At 51.7% G+C, this 23,281-nt stretch overlaps 1 pseudogene; it reads left to right on the top strand.

Moving 5' to 3' along the window:
• The first annotated feature begins 359 nt into the window (after positions 1-359).
• Positions 360-19,953, top strand: LOC115124753 (ubiquitin carboxyl-terminal hydrolase 32-like; annotated as a pseudogene).
• Positions 19,954-23,281: the final 3,328 nt, after the last annotated feature.

The following is a 23,281-nucleotide window of genomic DNA, read 5'->3' as shown; positions in this document are numbered from 1 at the left end:
GGACCACAACACAACCACCCCTCACACTATGGACCACAACACGACCACCCCTCACACTATGGACCACAACACGACCATCCCTCACACTATGGACCACAACACGACCACCCCTCACACTATGGACCACAACACGACCACCCCTCACACTATGGACCACAACACGACCACCCCTCACACTATGGACCACAACACGACCACCCCTCACACTATGGACCACAACACGACCACCCCTCACACTATGGACCACAACACGACCACCCCTCACACTATGGACCACAACACGACCACCCCTCACACTATGGACCACAACCACGACCACCCCTCACACTATGGACCACAACACGACCACCCCTCACACTATGGACCACAACACAACCACCCCTCACACGATGGACCACAACACAACCACCCTCACACTATGGACCACAACCTCCCCTCTCACTATGGACCACAACACAACCACCCCTTTTGTCAGCTGATTATTGTCATGTAAAGACTGTTTTTCTGCCATGCGTAATACCATCCCATACACTATCACTAAACCATAGATGGACCACAACACAACCATCCCATACACTATCACTAAACCATAGATAGACCACAACACAACCATCCCATACACTATCACTGAACCATAGATAGACCACAACACAACCATCCCATACACTATCACTGAACCATAGATAGACCACAACACAACCATCCCATACACTATCACTGAACCATAGATAGACCACAACACAACCATCCCATACACTATCACTGAACCATAGATAGACCACAACACAACCATCCCATACACTATCACTAAACCATAGATAGACCACAACACAACCATCCCATACACTATCACTGAACCATAGATAGACCACAACCATCCCATACACTATCACAGAACCATAGATGGACCACAACACAACCATCCCATACACTATCACTGAACCATAGATAGACCACAACCATCCCATACACTATCACAGAACCATAGATGGACCACAACACAACCATCCCATACACTAACACAGAACCATAGATAGACCACAACCATCCCATACACTAACACAGAACCATAGATAGACCACAACCATCCCATACACTAACACAGAACCATAGATAGACCACAACCATCCCATACACTATCACAGAACCATAGATAGACCACAACCATCCCATACACTAACACATAACCATAGATAGACCACAACCATCCCATACACTAACACAGAACCATAGATGGACCACAACACAACCATCCCATACACTATCACAGAACCATAGATAGACTACAACACAACCATCCCATACACTATCACTGAACCATAGATAGACCACAACCATCTCATACACTATCACAGAACCATAGATGGACCACAACACAACCATCCCATACACTAACACAGAACCATAGATGGACCACAACACAACCATCCCATACACTAACACAGAACCATAGATAGACCACAACACAACCATCCCATACACTAACACAGAACCATAGATAGACCACAACCATCCCATACACTAACACATAACCATAGATAGACCACAACCATCCCATACACTATCACAGAACCATAGATAGACCACAACACAACCATCCCATACACTAACACAGAACCATAGATAGACCACAACTCATCCCATACACTAACACAGAACCATAGATAGACCACAACACATCCCATACACTATCACAGAACCATAGATAGACCACAACCATCCCATACACTATCACAGAACCATAGATAGACCACAACCATCCCATACACTAACACAGAACCATAGATAGACCACAACCATCCCATACACTAACACAGAACCATAGATAGACCACAACCATCCCATACACTAACACAGAACCATAGATAGACCACAACCATCCCATACACTATCACAGAACCATAGATAGACCACAACCATCCCATACACTATCACTGAACCATAGATGGACCACAACACAACCATCCCATACACTATCACTGAACCATAGATAGACCACAACACAACCATCCCATACACTAACACAGAACCATAGATGGACCACAACACAACCATCCCATACACTAACACAGACTCATAGATCAGGGGTGTCAAACTCATGGGTCTAGTGTCTGCAGGTTGTGAGGAGGTGTTGATGTGCATGTTTTGGATGGGGTTACTCACACACGGCCGTTTCCTCTAGGATAGGGGTGTCTAACTCATTCCGTGGAGGACCTAGTGTCTGCAGGTTTTAGTGTTTTCCTTTCCAGTTAAGACCTAGACGACCAGGTGAGGGGAGTTTCTTACGAATTAGTGACCATAATTCATCAATTAAGGACAAGGGAGGAGAGCGAACCAGCAGACACTCTGCCCTCGGTGGAATGAGATTGACACTTGTGCCACAGATGGTCTGCTTGAGGACTGGGTCTAGCTCGAGCGATTTTCAAACTATTGTGGATGATTTTTGTGAACTTTTTAGTTGCGTGTGTGTGTGATAATGTGTGTGTGATAGTGTGTGTGTGTGTGTGTGTGTGTACCTGAAGTTAGGGTTCAGCCCTTAGAGGTAATTGTTGAATGCAATGCTTTTCCTCCTGTCCTTTTTTCCAGGTGATCCAGCAGACGAAAACAGGCCGTGCTGAGCTGGAGCTCTTCCCACGCTACCTCCTCTTCCTGCGGCAGCAGCCCGCCACACGCACCCCCCACTCCAACATCTGGGTTAACATGGGTATGACCAGCCTGAGAATGTTCCCCCAGCATCTCCCCAGAGGTAACGTAAGCCTGCAGCAAGAAAGAGAGACAGCCTGCTAAGAGCAAACAAACGCTACTACTGTAGTCCACTACTGTAGTCCACCCCTAATCATGCTGTTATAATAGACTGGTCCACCCCTAATCATGCTGTTATAATGGACTGGTCCACCCCTAATCATTCTGTTATAATGGACTGGTCCACCCCTAATCATTCTGTTATAATGGACTGGTCCACCCCTAATCATTCTGTTATAATGGACTGGTCCACCCCTAATCATGCTGTTATAATGGACTGGTCCACCCTTAATCATGCTGTTATAATGGACTAGTACCCCTAATCCTTCTGTTATAATGGACTAGTCCACCCCTAATCATGCTGTTATAATGGACTGGTCCACCCCTAATCATTCTGTTATAATGGACTGGTCCACCCCTAATCATGCTGTTATAATGGACTGGTCCACCCCTAATCATGCTGTTTTAATGGACTGGTCCACCCCAAATCATGCTGTTATAATGGACTGGTCCAGCCCTAATCATGCTGTTATAATGGACTGGTCCACCCCTAATCATGCTGTTTTAATGGACTGGTCCACCCCTAATCATGCCCTTAAAATGGACTGGTCCAGCCCTAATCATGCCCCTAAAATGGACTGGTACCGGCCCTAATCATGCCCTTAAAATGGACTGGTACCGGCCCTAATCATGCCCTTAAAATGGACTGGTACCGGCCCTAATCATGCCCTTAAAATGGACTGGTACCGGCCCTAATCATGCCCTTAAAATGGACTGGTACCGGCCCTAATCATGCCCTTAAAATGGACTGCTACCGGCCCTAATCATGCCCCTAAAATGGACTGGTCCAGCCCTAATCAAGATATTAGAATGGACTGTTCCAGGTTTGGCGGATGCCAGGAGAATGCTGCTTGCCCAAATGCATAGTGATGACTGTAAAGTTTGGTGGAGGATGAATAATGGTCTGGGGCTGTTTTTCATGGTTCAGGCCCTTTAGTTCCAGTGAAGGGAAATCTTAACCCTACAGCATACAATGACATCTAGACGATTCTGTGCTTCCAACTTTGTGGCAACAGTTTTGGGAAGGACCTTTCCTGTTTCAGCATGACAATGCCCCTTTGCTATGCCACCCTTACTTCTCGCGGCTATGCCACCCTTACTTCTCGCAGCTATGCCACCCTTACTTCTCGCAGCTATGCCACCCTTACTTCTCGCGGCTATGCCACCCTTACTTCTCGCGGCTATGCGACCCTTACTTCTCGCAGCTATGCCACCCTTACTTCTCGCGGCTATGCCACCCTTACTTCTTGCAGCTATGCCACCCTTACTTCTCGCGGCTATGCCACCCTTACTTCTTGCGTGGAGACACTGTGAGACATTAGAGCGCTGCACGGAGGCACTGTGAGACAGAGCTCAGCACAGAGGCACTGTGAGACAGAGCTCAGCACAGAGGCACTGTGAGACAGAGCTCAGCACAGAGGCACTGTGAGACAGAGCTCAGCGCAGAGGCACGGTGAGACAGAGCTCAGCACAGAGGCACTGTGAGACAGAGCTCAGCACAGAGGCACTGTGAGACAGAGCTCAGCACAGAGGCACTGTGAGACAGAGCGCTGCACAGAGGCACTGTGAGACAGAGCGCTGCACAGAGGCACTGTGAGACAGAGCTGAGCACAGAGGCACTGTGAGACAGAGCTCAGCACAGAGGCACTGTGAGACAGGAGCTCAGCACGGAGGCACTGTGAGACAGAGCTCAGCACGGAGGCACTGTGAGACAGAGCTCAGCACGGAGGCACTGTGAGACCAGAGCTCAGCACAGAGGCACTGTGAGACAGAGCTCAGCACAGAGGCACTGTGAGACAGAGCTCAGCACAGAGGCACTGTGAGACAGAGCTCAGCACAGAGGCACTGTGAGACAGAGCTCAGCACAGAGGCACTGTGAGACAGAGCTCAGCACAGAGGCACTGTGAGACAGAGCTCAGCACAGAGGCACTGTGAGACAGAGCGCTGCACAGAGGCACTGTGAGACAGAGCGCTGCACCGGTCCGATTAGATCACCACTCCATCAGATGTCTGGCCCAGAGGAGTTAGTTTGGCTCCGATCACAAATACCAGCTGACCAGGCATATAGATAAAACCACATAATAATACATACCATTTAGCAGATGCTGTTATCTTAGTCATCCATGTTACGCATGGGTGGCCTCAGCGGGAATCGCACCCACAATCATTGGTGACACACTGACCAAAGAGCAAGGCTGCTGGGAGAATGGGTGGCCTCAGCGGGAATCGCACCCACAATCATTGGTGACACACTGACCAAGAGCAAGGCTGCTGGGAGAATGGGTGGCCTCAGCGGGAATCGCACCCACAATCATTGGTGACACACTGACCAAAGAGCAAGGCTGCTGGGAGAATGGGTGGCCTCAGCGGGAATCGCACCCACAATCATTGGTGACACACTGACCAAAGAGCAAGGCTGCTGGGAGAATGGGTGGCCTCAGCGGGAATCGCACCCACAATCATTGGTGACACACTGACCAAAGAGCAAGGCTGCTGGGAGAATGGGTGGCCTCAGGCGGGAATCGCACCCACAATCATTGGTGACACACTGACCAAAGAGCAAGGCTGCTGGGAGAATGGGTGGCCTCAGCGGGAATCGCACCCACAATCATTGGTGACACACTGACCAAAGAGCAAGGCTGCTGGGAGAATGGGTGGCCTCAGCGGGAATCGCACCCACAATCATTGGTGACACACTGACCAAAGAGCAAGGCTGCTGGGAGAATGGGTGGCCTCAGCGGAATCAGCACCCACAATCATTGGTGACACACTGACCAAAGAGCAAGGCTGCTGGGAGAATGGGTGGCCTCAGCGGAATCGCACCCACAATCATTGGTGACACACTGACCAAAGAGCAAGGCTGCTGGGAGAATGGGTGGCCTCAGCGGGAATCGCACCCACAATCATTGGTGACACTTTATCTCTGGCTGCTTCCTTACACCTCATCCTACCTGAGCTGAACTATTCTTTATCTCTGGCTGCTTCCTTACACCTCATCCTACCTGAGCTGAACTATTCTTTATCTCTGGCTGCTTCCTTACACCTCATCCTACCTGAGCTGAACTATTCTTTATCTCTTGTAATAATGTGTTGATTTAATTAACTCGTTTTCTTAAAGTTCATGTGAGTCTGGGTGACAAGAGTATTTACAATATTACAGGACTTTTCAGTAATTCTGATGAGTTTATAGTTCACTAAAGGCTGGAGTGTTCTCCTCCCTCCCCCTCTCCCCTCCCTCCCCCTCTCCCCTCCCTCCCCCTCTCTCCTCCCTCTCCCACCTCCTTGCCCCTTCACTCTCCCCTGTCCTCTCGCTCACTCACTCCCTCCCCTCTCCCCTCCCTCCCCTCTCTCCTTCCTCCCCTCTCTCCTCCCCTCCCCCTCTCTCCTCCCTCCCCCTCTCTCCTCCCTCTCCCACCTCCTTGCCCCTTCACTCTCCCTGTCCTCTCGCTCACTCACTCCCTCCCCTCTCCCCTCCCTCCCCTCTCTCCTTCCTCCCCTCTCTCCTCCCTCCCCTCTCTCCTCCCTCCCCCTCTCTCCTCCCTCCCCCTCTCTCCTCCCTCTTCACTCTCCCCCGTCCTCTCGCTCCCTCCCTCCCTCCCTCCCTCTCTCTCCCTCCCTCCTCTCTCTCCTCCCTCCCCCTCTCTCCTTCCTCCCCCTCTCTCCTCTCTCCCCCTCTCTCGTCCCTCCCCTCTCTCACTCCCTCCCCCTCTCTCACTCCCTCCCCCTCTTTCCCTCCCCCTCCTCCTCCCTCTCCCTCCTCCTCCCCCTCCAGGTAACGTGCCCTCCCCCAACGCTCCTCTGAGCGTGTCCTGGCCTATACAGGCTGTTTCAGCCGCGTGGGCACCATCAAGGACATCCACCTGTACCTGTCTCGGAGGCTACGCATCAAAGACGAGGACATGAGGCTGTGGCTCTACAACAGCGAGGTGTGTGTGTATCACATGTTGGCCACTACATTTTATAAGTGATACTACGGTGACATGATAAAATATAAACTTGCGGATGTTGACCTCTCATCCAAACCTCCCCCAATAACTATCTGACCCGGTTCTCCTCCCCCAATAACTATCTGACCCGGTTCTCCTCCCCCCATAACTATCTGACCGGTTCTCCTCCCCCATAACTATCTGACCGGTTCTCCTCCCCCATAACTATCTGACCCGGTTCTCCTCCCCCAATAACTATCTGACCCGGTTCTCCCTCCCCCAATAACTATCTGACCCGGTTCTCCTCCCCCAGAACTGTCTGACCCTGCTCGATGACGAGGACCACACTCTGGAGGGCCTGAAAGATCCAGGGCGAGGCAGCACTTAGTTATCGAAGGTACGTTCAAAACTACTTTTCGGCCTCTCGGGTGGCGCAGTGGTTAAGGGCGCTGTATTGCAGCGCCAGCTGTGCCATCAGAGACTCTGGGTTCGCCCTCAGGCTCTGTCGTAACCGGCCGCGACCGGGAGGTCCGTGGGGCGGCGCTACAGTTGGCCTAGCGTCGTCCGGGTTAGGGAGGGCTTGGTCGGTAGGGATGTACTTGTCTCATCGCGCACCAGCGACTCCTGTGGCGGGCCGGGCGCAGGGCGCGCTAACCAAGGTCGCCAGGTGAGGTGCACGGTGTTTCCTCCGACACATTGGTGCGGCTGGCTTCCGGGTTGGATGCGCGCTGTGTTAAAAAGCAGTGCAGCTTGGTTGGGTTGTGTATCGGAGGACGCATGACTTTCAACCTTCGTCTCTCCCGAGCCCGTACGGGAGTTGTAGCGATGAGACAAGATAGTAGCTACTAACAACAATTGGATACCATGAAATTGGGGTAAAAAAATATATATAATAATAATTTAAAAAACTACTTTTCAGCACAGTAATTAAAATGTTATCTGACTGCTGAGTTTGCTGAGTGTGTTGAAATGTAAAAAAAACTGGACTGACTGTAAAATTTCTGAATTTAAAAAGAGAAGATTTAAAAGTAACGCGTCTTTAGTACTGGCATCGATGTGTAAAAACCTTCATCTTGTGTTTTTATTAGTTCGGAACAAAGACATGAGCTGGCCAGAAGAGATGTCCTTCATCGCTAACAGCAGTACAATGGACCAACATAAAGGTACGTCATCTTCATCGTCATCGTCATCGTCCCACTTTACAGTCACAGCCACCTTCTACCAGTACATCGGTTACATACATTTACAATGCAGTTATCAAGAGCTTTCACTTTCAGTATTTAAAGTTAGATTTATGTCTCTAACCTTCCTCCCCTTCTCTCCTAAAACCTTTCAAACATGTATGTACCCCAGTTGCTACGGAGAAGGGTGCCACGGGCCTCAGTAACCTCGGCAACACGTGCTTTATGAACTCTAGTATCCAGTGTGTGAGCAACACCACGCCTCTCACTGACTACTTCATCTCAGGAAGACACCTCTATGAACTCAACAGGTAGCTGTGTGTCTCTCTGTGTGTGTGTCCCTGTGTGTGTGTGTCCTGTGTGTGTGTGCCCCTGTGTGTGTGTCCGTGTGTGTGTGTGTCCGTGTGTGTGTGTGTCCCTGTGTGTGTGTGTCCCTGTGTGTGTGTGTCCCTGTGTGTGTGTGCCCCTGTGTGTGTGTGTGTGTGTGTCCCTGTGTGTGTGTGTCCCTGTGTGTGTGTGTCCCTGTGTGTGTGTGTGTCCCTGTGTGTGTGTGTGTCCCTGTGTGTGTGTGTGTGTGTGTGTGTCCCTGTGTGTGTGTGTGTCCTGTGTGTGTGTGTGTCCCTGTGTGTGTATGTGTGTGTGTGTGTGTGTGTGTCCCTGTGTGTGTGTGTGTGTCCCTGTGTGTGTGTGTCCCTGTGTGTGTGTGTGTCCCTGTGTGTGTGTGTGTGTGTGTGTGTGTGTGTGTGTGTGTGTGTGTGTCCCTGTGTGTGTGTGTGTGTCCTGTGTGTGTGTGTCCCGTGTGTGTGTGTGTCCCTGTGTGTGTGTGTGTGTGTGTGTGTGTGTGTGTGTGTGTGTGTGTGTGTGTGTCCCTGTGTGTGTGTGTGTGTCCCTGTGTGTGTCCCTGTGTGTGTGTGTGTGTCCCTGTGTGTGTGTGTGTCCCTGTGTGTGTGTCCCTGTGTGTGTGTGTCCCTGTGTGTGTGTGTGTGTCCCTGTGTGTGTGTGTGTGTGTGTGTGTGTCCCTGTGTGTGTGTGTGTCCCTGTGTGTGTGTGTGTCCCTGTGTGCATCCGTGAAAAGGTGTACAGCTTGTTGGATAGCTGTCACGAGAATTTTCAATCCCAATGATAATAACTGACAATCAATAGCTCTGACCAAACCCCGAGATCTGGAAGACCAGGGGTGTAATAATAATTAGTAAAAGACTCAGCTTATGCAAAAAGATTAGTACCGTTTATTCAGAGAACGTTCTGAAGTCCATTATACAAAGACATCCATTGTATTGCACATACTTCCACCCAAACAGTAGGTATCCTACGCACATACTTCCACCCAAACAGTAGGTATCCTACGCACATACTTCCACACAAACAGTAGGTATCCTACGCACATACTTCCACACAAACAGTAGGTATCCTACGCACATACTTCCACACAAACAGTAGGTATCCTACGCACATACTCCCACACAAACAGTAGGTATCCTACGCACATACTCCCACACAAACAGTAGGTATCCTACATACTTCCACACAAACAGTAGGTATCCTACATACTTCCACACAAACAGTAGATATCCTACTCACATACTTCCACCCAAACAGTAGGTATCCTACACACACACGTCCACACAAACAGTAGGTATCCTACGCACACACTTCCACACAAACAGTAGGTATCCTACTCACATACTTCCACACAAACAGTAGGTATCCTACGCACACACTTCCACCCAAACAGTAGGTATCCTACGCACACACTTCCACCCAAACAGTAGGTATCCTACACACATACATACACACAAACAGTAGGTATCCTACGCACACACTTCCACCCAAACAGTAGGTATCCTACGCACATACTCCCACACAAACAGTAGGTGAGTTTTATCCTTCTCCGTAGTTCTCACCACAGTGTATCACTACCCAGCCGACAATTCCATTCCCCCGAGATGAGGGAAACCTTGAGAAGTACTCCCTGTGCTATCATAGGTTCCTCCGAGGCCTAGCCAGGTCGGTCCAAACACAGTTTAATAACTGTTCTCGTTTTTTTTCTTCGGCACACACACACACATACAGACACACACTACACACACACACACACACACACACACATACAGACACACACACACTACACACACACACATACAGACACACACACACTACACACACACACACAGGGACACACACACACACAGGGACACACACACACACACACACACAGGGACACACACACACACACACAGGGACACACACACACACGTACAGACACACACACACTACACACACACACATACAGACACACACACACTACACACACACACACACACATATACAAGTTCAAATCCTAAGCTACGCCTTGCTCAGACCGTCTGTGTTTTTCCACTATACAGACACATTGTTTAACCTAATTCTGACTAAAACTACACACTTCATCAGATTATAACTTTACGATTCTAATCAATTTCATACAATTACAAGGTTTCAGAGTGGAATTATTTAATCGTTAACATATACATTATTTTTTATCAATAGCATTACTGACTTTATTATTTTGTGTGTCCAGAACCAACCCCATCGGGATGCGAGGTCACATGGCTAAATGCTACGGAGACCTGCTGATGGAGCTGTGGAGTGGAACACAGAGGAACGTTGCTCCTCTCAAACTCAGGGTGAGTTTATAAATCCTGGCATGGATCGTCACAACAACAGTGGATGGGATTTCCTTACTCGCTGTAGTGGACAGTAGCTTGTACTATGAATTCAGACAAACATCATTGCGGCCATTCATATGTTGCAGTAGAACTGTAAATATGACTTTAATCTCAAGAAAATAAAGGTTTTATGTTTAAAGGTTATCTTACTTAGAAAATAGTCCTGATCATAGATATAGATATAATAGATATAGATCATATAGACCTAGACGATGTCCAAAACAACTAACAATACACTGAAATCATACATTTCCAATCATTTAAATTGTAAAAGTCGTATCAATTTCTACTCTATACCACAACAATTTGTACCAATTTGGGAGATAAAAGTCATTAAAGTATTCCATAATTTCGCTGTGTATTTCAGATGGTATCAAGTCATTAGGATGGGGCGGCAGCGTAGCCTAGTGGTTAGAGCGTTGGACTAGTAACCGGAAGGTTGCAAGTTCAAACCCCTGAGCTGACAAGGTACAAATCTGTCGTTCTGCCCCTGAACAGGCAGTTAACCCCACTGTTCCCAGGCCGTCATTGAAAATAAGAATGTGTTCTTAACTGACTTGCCTGGTTAAATAAAGGTAAAATTTAAAAAATTAAAATTAAAGGATATACCAGAGGCTACGAACATAGAGCTCCTTCTGCAAAAAAATAAAAATTAAAAAATTAATTGGAAGTCCCCTGGCTGGCTACTCCATGTACTTACAGAAGACACTGCCCATTCTCCTCCCTGTATTGGAGATGTCTGGGAAGCTATTATCTTTGTTTCCATTCTCCCCCCTGTAGTGGACGATAGTAAAGGAGATGTCTGGGAAGCTATTATCTTTGTTTCCATTCTCCCCCCTGTAGTGGACGATAGTAAAGGAGATGTCTGGGAAGCTATTATCTTTGTTTCCATTCTCCCCCCTGTAGTGGACAATAGTAAAGGAGATGTCTGGGAAGCTATTATCTTTGTTTCCATTCTCCCCCCTGTAGTGGACAATAGTAAAGGAGATGTCTGGGAAGCTATTATCTTTGTTTCCATTCTCCCCCCTGTAGTGGACAATAGTAAAGTAGATGTCTGGGAAGCTATTATCTTTGTTTCCATTCTCCCCCCTGTAGTGGACGATAGCTTGTCCAAATTATTTTGGCCTTATTGACTCCACATGGATTAATTGACTGTGCTACTGTTACCTCTAACTTTGTGTTTCCACCCCCCGTAACTGACTCTATATGGCTGCTTTTACACAGACAGCCCAATTCTGATATTTCTTTTCACTAATTGGTCGTTTGACCAATCAGATCGGCTCTTAAAGATCTGATGTGATTTGTCAAAAGACCAATTTTGTATAAAAAAAAACCATCAGAATTGGTCTGTTTGTGTTGACTGTGGTTGTCTCACTACCGCCCCCTGTAGTGGACGATAGCAAAGTACGCCCCGCGGTTCAATGGCTTCCAGCAGCAGGACAGTCAGGAGCTCCTGGCCTTCCTATTGGACGGGCTCCATGAGGACCTGAACAGGGTGCATGAGAAACCCTACGTAGAGCTGAAGGACAGCAACGGACGACCCGACTGGGAGGTCGCATCAGAGGTCAGAGTTCAATCAATAAACCAATTAAACATGTACACACACACACACACACAGGCATCTACACACAGCCTATTAACCAACATATATAATCAATCAACCTTTATTTTCCCTGAGAAAGTTCTCCAATAAATGTTTTGGGGGAAATTGATCAGAGGGCCTTCAGTTGCCCATCTCTGATCTTAGGTCCTTAGAGACCAGGGGAGAGGAGAGGGGACAGTCCATCTTAGGTCCTTAGAGATCAAGAGAGAGGACAGTCCATCTTAGGTCCTTAGAGATCAAGAGAGAGGACAGTCCATCTTAGGTCCCTAGAGACCAGGAGAGAGGAGAGGGGACAGTCCATCTTATGTCCCTAGAGATCAAGAGAGAGGACAGTCCATCTTATGTCCCTATAGACCAGGGGAGAGGAGGGGGGACAGTCCATCTTATGTCCCTATAGACCAGGGGAGAGGAGACAGTCCATCTTAGGTCCTTAGAGATCAAGAGAGAGGACAGTCCATCTTATGTCCCTATAGACCAGGGGAGAGGAGACAGTCCATCTTATGTCCCTAGAGATCAAGAGAGAGGACAGTCCATCTTAGGTCCCTAGAGACCAGGAGAGAGGAGAGAGGACAGTCCATCTTAGGTCCCTAGAGACCAGGAGAGAGGAGAGGGGACAGTCCATCTTAGGTCCCTATAGACCAGGGGAGAGGGGACAGTCCATCTTATGTCCCTATAGACCAGGGGAGAGGGGACAGTCCATCTTATGTCCCTATAGACCAGGGGAGAGGGGACAGTCCATCTTATGTCCCTAGAGACCAGGGGAGAGGGGACAGTCCATCTTAGGTCCTTAGAGACCAGGGGAGAGGACAGTCCATCTTAGGTCCCTAGAGACCAGGAGAGAGGAGAGGGGACAGTCCATCTTAGGTCCTTAGAGATCAAGAGAGAGGACAGTCCATCTTAGGTCCCTAGAGACCAGGAGAGAGGAGAGGAGACAGTCCATCTTAGGTCCTTAGAGATCAAGAGAGAGGACAGTCCATCTTAGGTCCCTAGAGACCAGGAGAGAGGAGAGGGGACAGTCCATCTTATGTCCCTAGAGACCAGGGGAGAGGAGGGGGGACAGTCCATCTTAGGTCCCTAGAGACCAGGGGAGAGGGGACTGTCCATCTTAGGTCCCTAGACATCAAGAGAGAGGACAGTCCATCTTATGTCCCTAGAGACCAGGAGAGAGGAGAGGGGACAGTCCATCTTATGTCCCTAGAGATCAAGAGAGAGGACAGTCCATCTTATGTCCCTAGAGACCAGGGGAGAGGAGGGGGGACAGTCCATCTTAGGTCCCTAGAGACCAGGGGAGAGGGGACAGTCCATCTTAGGTCCCTAGAGATCAAGAGAGAGGACAGTCCATCTTAAAGTAATCCTTCTCACCCCCTTAAAAGATTTAGATGCACTATTGTAAAGTGGCTGTTCCACTGGATGTCATAAGGTGAACGCACCAATTTGTAAGTCGCTCTGGATAAGAGCGTCTGCTAAATGACTTAAATGTAAATGTAAATGTTATGTCCCTAGAGACCAGGAGAGAGGAGAGGGGACAGTCCATATTTTGTCCCTAGAGATCAAGAGAGAGGACAGTCCATCTTATGTCCCTAGAGACCAGGGGAGAGGAGGGGGGACAGTCCATCTTATGTCCCTAGAGACCAGGGGAGAGGAGGGGGGACAGTCCATCTTATGTCCCTAGAGACCAGGAGAGAGGAGAGGGGACTGTCCATCTTAGGAGACTAGAGACCAGAGGAGAGGGGACAGTCCATCTTAGGAGACTAGAGACCAGGGGAGAGGGGACTGTCCATCTTAGGAGACTAGAGACCAGAGGAGAGGGGACAGTCCATCTTAGGTCCCTAGAGACCAGAGGAGAGGGGACTGTCCATCTTATGTCCCTAGAGACCAGGGGAGAGGAGGGGGGACAGTCCATCTTATGTCCCTAGAGACCAGGGGAGAGGAGACAGTCCATCTTAGTTCCTTAGAGATCAAGAGAGAGGAGGGGGGACAGTCCATCTTAGGTCCTTAGAGACCAGGGGAGAGGAGACAGTCCATCTTAGTTCCTTAGAGATCAAGAGAGAGGAGGGGGGACAGTCCATCTTATGTCCCTAGAGATCAAGAGAGAGGACAGTCCATCTTAGGTCCCTAGAGACCAGGAGAGAGGAGAGGGGACAGTCCATCTTATGTCCCTAGAGATCAAGAGAGAGGACAGTCCATCTTATGTCCCTAGAGACCAGGGGAGAGGAGGGGGGACAGTCCATCTTAGGTCCCTAGAGACCAGGGGAGAGGGGACTGTCCATCTTAGGTCCCTAGACATCAAGAGAGAGGACAGTCCATCTTATGTCCCTAGAGACCAGGAGAGAGGAGAGGGGACAGTCCATCTTATGTCCCTAGAGATCAAGAGAGAGGACAGTCCATCTTATGTCCCTAGAGACCAGGGGAGAGGAGGGGGACAGTCCATCTTAGGTCCCTAGAGATCAAGAGAGAGGGACAGTCCATCTTATGTCCCTAGAGACCAGGGGAGAGGAGGGACAGTCCATCTTAGGTCCCTAGAGATCAAGAGAGAGGGGACTGTCCATCTTAGGTCCCTAGACATCAAGAGAGAGGACAGTCCATCTTATGTCCCTAGAGACCAGGAGAGAGGAGAGGGGACAGTCCATCTTATGTCCCTAGAGATCAAGAGAGAGGACAGTCCATCTTATGTCCCTAGAGACCAGGGGAGAGGAGGGGGGACAGTCCATCTTAGGTCCCTAGAGACCAGGGGAGAGGGGACAGTCCATCTTAGGTCCCTAGAGATCAAGAGAGAGGACAGTCCATCTTAAAGTAATCCTTCTCACCCCCCCCCCCCCCCCCCCTTAAAAGATTTAGATGCACTATTGTAAAGTGGCTGTTCCACTGGATGTCATAAGGTGAACGCACCAATTTGTAAGTCGCTCTGGATAAGAGCGTCTGCTAAATGACTTAAATGTAAATGTAAATGTTATGTCCCTAGAGACCAGGAGAGAGGAGAGGGGACAGTCCATATTTTGTCCCTAGAGATCAAGAGAGAGGACAGTCCATCTTATGTCCCTAGAGACCAGGGGAGAGGAGGGGGGACAGTCCATCTTATGTCCCTAGAGACCAGGGGAGAGGAGGGGGGACAGTCCATCTTTTGTCCCTAGAGACCAGGGGAGAGGGGACTGTCCATCTTAGGTCCCTAGAGACCAGGGGAGAGGGGACAGTCCATCTTAGGTCCCTAGAGACCAGAGGAGAGGGGACAGTCCATCTTAGGTCCCTAGAGATCAGGGGAGAGGAGAGGGGACAGTCCATCTTATGTCCCTAGAGACCAGGGGAGAGGAGAGGGGACAGCCCATCTTAGGAGACTAGAGACCAGGGGAGAGGAGAGAGGACAGTCCATCTTAGGTCCCTAGAGACCAGGGGAGGGGAGAGGGGACAGTTCATGTTAGATGACTAGAGACCAGAGGAGAGGGGACAGTCCATCTTAGGAGACTAGAGACCAGGGGAGAGGGGACAGTCCATCTTAGATGACTAGAGACCAGGGGAGAGGAGAGAGGACAGTCCATCTTAGGAGACTAGAGACCAGGGGAGAGGAGAGGGGACAGTCCATCTTAGGTGACTAGAGACCAGGGGGAGAGGAGAGGGGACAGTCCATCTTAGGTGACTAGAGACCAGGGGAGAGGGGACAGTCCATATTAGGTCCCTAGAGACCAGGGGTGATCAGAGAGGACAGTCCATCTTAGATGACTAGAGACCAGAGGAGAGGGGACAGTCCATCTTAGGAGACTAGAGACCAGGGGAGAGGAGAGGGGACAGTCCATCTTAGGTGACTAGAGACCAGGGGAGAGGAGAGGGGACAGTCCATCTTAGGTGACTAGAGACCAGGGGGAGAGGAGAGGGGACAGTCCACCTAGGATCACTAGAGACCAGCGGAGAGGAGAGGGGACAGTCCATCTTAGGTCCTTAGAGACCAGCGGAGAGGAGAGGGGACAGTCCATCTTAGGTGACTAGAGACCAGGGGAGAGGAGAGGGGACAGTCCATCTTAGGTGACTAGAGACCAGGGGAGAGGTGAGGGGACAGTCCATCTTAGGAGACTAGAGACCAGGGGAGAGGTGAGGGGACAGTCCATCTTAGGTGATTAGAGACCAGGGGAGAGGTGAGGGGACAGTCCATCTTAGGAGACTAGAGACCAGGGGAGAGGAGAGAGGACAGTCCATCTTAGGTGACTAGAGACCAGGGGAGAGGAGAGGGGACAGTCCACCTAGGATGACTAGAGACCAGCGGAGAGGAGAGGGGACAGTCCATCTTAGGTCCTTAGAGACCAGCGGAGAGGAGAGGGGACAGTCCATCTTAGGTGACTAGAGACCAGGGGAGAGGAGAGGGGACAGTCCATCTTAGGTGACTAGAGACCAGGGGAGAGGTGAGGGGACAGTCCATCTTAGGAGACTAGAGACCAGGGGAGAGGTGAGGGGACAGTCCATCTTAGGTGACTAGAGACCAGGGGAGAGGTGAGGGGACAGTCCATCTTAGGAGACTAGAGACCAGGGGAGAGGAGAGAGGACAGTCCATCTTAGGTTACTAGAGACCAGGGGAGAGGAGAGAGGACAAGTCCATCTTAGGAGACTAGAGACCAGGGGAGAGGAGAGAGGACAGTCCATCTTAGGAGACTAGAGACCAGGGGAGAGGAGAGAGGACAGTCCATCTTAGGTGATTAGAGACCAGGGGAGAGGAGAGAGGACAGTCCATCTTAGGAGACTAGAGACCAGGGGAGAGGAGAGAGGACAGTCCATCTTAGGAGACTAGAGACCAGGGGAGAGGAGAGAGGACAAGTCCATCTTAGGAGACTAGAGACCAGGGGAGAGGAGAGAGGACAGTCCATCTTAGGAGACTAGAGACCAGGGGAGAGGAGAGAGGACAGTCCATCTTAGGAGACTAGAGACCAGGGGAGAGGAGAGAGGACAGTCCATCTTAGGTGATTAGAGACCAGGGGAGAGGAGAGAGGACAGTCCATCTTAGGAGACTAGAGACCAGGGGAGAGGAGAGAGGACAGTCCATCTTAGGAGACTAGAGACCAGGGGAGAGGAGAGAGGACAGTCCATCTTAGATGACTAGAGACCAGGTGAGAGGAGAGAGGACAGTCCATCTTAGGAGACTAGAGACCAGGGGAGAGGAGAGAGGACAGTCCATCTTAGGTCCCTAGAGACCAGGGGAGGGGAGAGGGGACAGTTCATCTTAGATGACTAGAGACCAGAGGAGAGGGGACAGTCCATCTTAGGAGACTAGAGACCAGGGGAGAGGGGACAGTTCATGTTAGATGACTAGAGACCAGAGGAGAGGGGACAGTCCATCTTAGGAGACTAGAGACCAGGGGAGAGGGGACAGTCCATCTTAGATGACTAGAGACCAGGGGAGAGGAGAGAGGACAGTCCATCTTAGGAGACTAGAGACCAGGGGAGAGGAGAGGGGACAGTCCATCTTAGGTGACTAGAGACCAGGGGGAGAGGAGAGGGGACAGTCCATCTTAGGTGACTAGAGACCAGGGGAGAGGGGACAGTCCATATTAGGTCCCTAGAGACCAGGGGTGATCAGAGAGGACAGTCCATCTTAGATGACTAGAGACCAGAGGAGAGGGGACAGTCCATCTTAGGAGACTAGAGACCAGGGGAGAGGAGAGGGGACAGTCCATCTTAGGTGACTAGAGACCAGGGGAGAGGAGAGGGGACAGTCCATCTTAGGTGACTAGAGACCAGGGGGAGAGGAGAGGGGACAGTCCACCTAGGATGACTAGAGACCAGCGGAGAGGAGAGGGGACAGTCCATCTTAGGTCCTTAGAGACCAGCGGAGAGGAGAGGGGACAGTCCATCTTAGGTGACTAGAGACCAGGGGAGAGGTGAGGGGACAGTCCATCTTAGGAGACTAGAGACCAGGGGAGAGGTGAGGGGACAGTCCATCTTAGGTGACTAGAGACCAGGGGAGAGGTGAGGGGACAGTCCATCTTAGGAGACTAGAGACCAGGGGAGAGGAGAGAGGACAGTCCATCTTAGGTGACTAGAGACCAGGGGAGAGGAGAGAGGACAAGTCCATCTTAGGAGACTAGAGACCAGGGGAGAGGAGAGAGGACAGTCCATCTTAGGAGACTAGAGACCAGGGGAGAGGAGAGAGGACAGTCCATCTTAGGAGACTAGAGACCAGGGGAGAGGAGAGAGGACAGTCCATCTTAGGTGACTAGAGACCAGGGGAGAGGTGAGGGGACAGTCCATCTTAGGAGACTAGAGACCAGGGGAGAGGAGAGAGGACAGTCCATCTTAGATGACTAGAGACCAGGTGAGAGGAGAGAGGACAGTCCATCTTAGGAGACTAGAGACCAGGGGAGAGGTGAGGGGACAGTCCATCTTAGGTGACTAGAGACCAGGGGAGAGGTGAGGGGACAGTCCATCTTAGGAGACTAGAGACCAGGGGAGAGGAGAGAGGACAGTCCATCTTATGTGACTAGAGACCAGGGGAGAGGAGAGAGGACAAGTCCATCTTAGGAGACTAGAGACCAGGGGAGAGGAGAGAGGACAGTCCATCTTAGGAGACTAGAGACCAGGGGAGAGGAGAGAGGACAGTCCATCTTAGGTGATTAGAGACCAGGGGAGAGGAGAGAGGACAGTCCATCTTAGGAGACTAGAGACCAGGGGAGAGGAGAGAGGACAGTCCATCTTAGGAGACTAGAGACCAGGGGAGAGGAGAGAGGACAGTCCATCTTAGATGACTAGAGACCAGGTGAGAGGAGAGAGGACAGTCCATCTTAGGAGACTAGAGACCAGGGGAGAGGAGAGAGGACAGTCCATCTTAGATGACTAGAGACCAGGTGAGAGGAGAGAGGACAGTCCATCTTAGGTGACTAGAGACCAGGGGAAAGGAGAGAGGACAGTCCATCTTAGGAGACTAGAGACCAGGGGAGAGGGGACAGTCCATCTTAGGTGACTAGAGACCAGGTGAGAGGAGAGAGGACAGTCCATCTTAGGAGACTAGAGACCAGGGGAGAGGGGACAGTCCATCTTAGGTGACTAGAGACCAGGAGAGAGGAAAGAGTCAAAAGTTGATACACTAAACATTTCTTAAAGAGTGGATAACCTGTGGCGTGTGTATTGGTGTTCAGGTTATGGACAGAGGATAAAGGTGTGTGTGTGTGTGTGTGTGTGATCCTACGAGGGATTAGCAGAATTAGTGCTGTGTGTGTTTTACGTCTCTATGGTTCCGTGTCTGTGTTCCTCGTCAGGCGTGGGAGAACCACTTGCTGTGTGTGTTATACATCTCTCTATGGTTCTGTGTGTGTGTTTTACATCTCTCTATGGTTCTGTGTGTGTGTTTTACGTCTCTCTATGGTTCCGTGTGTGTGTTTTACATCTCTCTGTGGTTCCGTGTGTGTGTGTATTTTACGTCTCTCTATGGTTCCGTGTGTGTTCCTCGTCAGGCGTGGGAGAACCACTTGCTGAGGAACCGTTCCATCGTGGTGGATCTGTTCCACGGCCAGCTCAAGTCCCAGGTCAAGTGTAAGACGTGTGGTCACATCAGCGCCCGCTTCGACCCCTTCAACTTCCTGTCTTTACCCCTCCCCATGGACAGCTCCATGCACCTGGAGATCACTGGTGAGGACCGGGGACTTAATACTTCCTGTCTTTACCCCTCCCCATGGACAGCTCCATGCACCTGGAGATCACTGGTGAGGACCGGGGACTCAATACCCTGGTGGGGAGGGGGGTGGGGGGATCACTGGTGAGGACCGGGGACTTAATACTTCCTGTCTTTACCCCTCCCCATGGACAGCTCCATGCACCTGGAGATCACTGGTGAGGACCTGGGACTCAATACCCTGGTGGGGTGGGGGGATCACTGGTGAGGACCGGGGACTCAATACCCTGGTGGGGTGGGGGGGATCACTGGTGATGGCCGAGGACTCAATACCCTGGTGGGGTGGGGGAGGAGATCACTGGTGAGGACCAGGGACTCAATACCCTGGTGGGGTGGGGGGAGATCACTGGTGAGGACCGGGGACTCAATACCCTGGTGGGGTGGGGGAGATCACTGGTGAGGACCTGGGACTCAATACCCTGCTGGGGTGGGGAGATCACTGGTGAGGACCGGGGACTCAATATCCTGGTGGGGTGGGGGGGAGATCACTGGTGAGGACCTGGGACTCAATACCCTGGTGGGGTGGGGGGAGATCACTGGTGAGGACCTGGGACTCAATACCCTGGTGGGGTGGGGGGAGATCACTGGTGAGGACCTGGGACTCAATACCCTGGTGGGTGGGGGGCCGGGGACTCAATACCCTGGTGGGTGGGGAGATCACTGGTGAGGACCGGGGACTCAATACCCTGGTGGGGGTGGGGGGAGATCACTGGTGAGGACCTGGGACTCAATACCCTGGTGGGGTGGGGGAGATCACTGGTGAGGACCTGGGACTCAATACCCTGGTGGGGTGGGGGAGATCACTGGTGAGGACCGGGTACTCCAATACCCTGGTGGGGTGGGGGGAGATCACTGGTGAGGACCTGGGACTCAATACCCTGGTGGGGTGGGGGGAGATCACTGGTGAGGACCGGGACTCAATACCCTGGTGGGTGGGGGGAGATCACTGGTGAGGACCTGGGACTCAATACCCTGGTGGGGGGAGGTCACTGGTGAGGACCGGGGACTCAATACCCTGGTGGGTTAGGGGGAGATCACTGGTGAGGACCTGGGACTCAATACCCTGGTGGGGTGGGGGGAGATCAATGGTGAGGACCTAGGACTCAATACCCTGGTGGGTGGGATGGGGCCGGGGACTCAATACCCTGGTGGGGGGGAGATCACTGGTGAGGACCGGGGACTCAATACCCTGGTGGGGTGGGGGAAGATCACTGGTGAGGACCGGGGACTCAATACCCTGGTGGGGTGGGGGAGATCACTGGTGAGGACCTGGGACTCAATACCCTGGTGGGGTGGGGGAGATCACTGGTGAGGACCGGGGACTCAATACCCTGGTGGGGTGGGGGAGATCACTGGTGAGGACCTGGGACTCAATACCCTGGTGGGGTGTGGGGCGGGAGATCACTGGTGAGGACCGGGGACTCAATACCCTGGTGGGGTGGGGGGAGATCACTGGTGAGGACCTGGGACTCCAATACCCTGGTGGGGTGTGGGGCGGGAGATCACTGGTGAGGACTGGGACTCAATACCCTGGTGGGGGGAGAGATCACTGGTGAGGACCGGGGACTCCAATACCCTGGTGGGGTGGGGGGGAGATCACTGGTGAGGACCTGGGACTCAATACCCTGGTGGGGTGTGGGGGAGATCACTGGTGAGGACCTGGGACTCAATACCCTAGTGGGGTGTGGGGGGAGATCACTGGTGAGGATCGGGGACTCAATACCCTGATGTGGGGGGAGATCACTGGTGAGGACCGGGGACTCAATACCCTGGTGGGGTGGGGGAGATCACTGGTGAGGACCTGGGACTCAATACCCTGGTGGGGTGGGGGAGATCACTGGTGAGGACCGGGGACTCAATACCCTGGTGGGGTGTTGGGGAGATCACTGGTGAGGACCGGGGACTCAATACCCTGGTGGGGGTGGGGAGGTGACTGGGGACTCAATACCCTAGTGGGGTGGGGGAGATCACTGGTGAGGACCTGGGACTCAATACCCTGGTGGGGTGGTGGGGAGATCACTGGTGAGGACCGGGGACTCAATACCCTGGTGGGGTGGGGGAGATCACTGGTGAGGACCTGGGACTCAATACCCTGAGTGGGGGGAGATCACTGGTGAGGACCGGGGACTCAATACCCTGGTGGGAGGGGGAAGATCACTGGTGAGGACCGGGGACTCAATACCCTGGTGGGGTGGGGGTGGGGAGATCACTGGTGAGGACCTGGGACTCAATACCCTGGTGGGGTGGGGAGATCACTGGTGAGGACCGGGGACTCAATACCCTGAGTGGGGGGAGATCACTGGTGAGGACCGGGGACTCAATACCCTGGTGGGGTGTGGGGGAGATCACTGGTGAGGACCTGGCACTCAATACCCTGGTGAGGTGGGGGGAGATCACTGGTGAGGACCGGGGACTCAATACCCTGGTGGGGGGAGATCACTGGTGAGGACCTGGGACTCAATACCCTGGTGGGGTGGGGGAGATCACTGGTGAGGACCGGGGACTCAATACCCTGGTGGGGTGGGGGAGATCACTGGTGAGGACCTGGGACTCAATACCCTGGTGAGGGGAGATCACTGGTGAGGACCGGGGACTCAATACCCTGGTGGGAGGGGGAAGATCACTGGTGAGGACCGGGGACTCAATACCCTGGTGGGGTGGGGGTGGGGAGATCACTGGTGAGGACCTGGGACTCCAATACCCTGGTGGGGTGTGGGGGGAGATCACTGGTGAGGACCTGGCACTCAATACCCTGGTGGGGTGGGGGGGGGGATATCACTGGTGAGGACCGGGGACTCAATACCCTGGTGGGGGGGGGAGATCACTGGTGAGGACCGGGGACCCCTCTGTAAAGGGGCAGAGGGAGGGTTTGATCTCTGTGGACCAGATTGCCGTTTGCTGACTTGTTTTTTGTGTCTTAATTAACCTGAACAGAGGAGAGTTGTTGGGAGGGGTCAGTAATGGATTTTCCCACATGCTTCTTTACCCTGGAATGGTGCGGGTCAATGGCTCTTCTCCCGACACCTCAAAAGCAGCAAAGCATATCCTCATAGACAATATTAGTCAATGGGAAATGTACACATATCTATTCACTTCCTGATGTGACTGCATTTCCCCTCTCTGTCTCTCTCTCTGTCTCTCTCTCTGTCTCTCTGTCTCTCTCGCTGTCTCTCTGTCTCTCTCTCTGTCTCTCTGTCTCTCTCTCTGTCTCTCTCTCTCTGTCTCTCTGCCTGTCTCTCTGTCTGTCTGTCTCTCTGTCTCTCTCTCTGTCTGTCTCTCTCTCTGTCTCTCTCTCTGTCTCTCTCTCTCTCTGTCTCTCTCTCTGTCTCTCTCTCTGTCTCTCTCTCTCTCTCTCTGTCTGTCTCTCTCTCTGTCTCTCTCTCTGTCTCTCTGTCTGTCTGTCTGTCTGTCTCTCT

This window comes from Oncorhynchus nerka, unplaced genomic scaffold (genome assembly GCF_034236695.1).
Source record: "Oncorhynchus nerka isolate Pitt River unplaced genomic scaffold, Oner_Uvic_2.0 unplaced_scaffold_3272, whole genome shotgun sequence".
Taxonomy (NCBI): domain Eukaryota; kingdom Metazoa; phylum Chordata; class Actinopteri; order Salmoniformes; family Salmonidae; genus Oncorhynchus; species Oncorhynchus nerka.
Note: the sequence above shows the minus strand (reverse complement) of the source record. Positions and strands in the feature narration are given on the sequence as shown.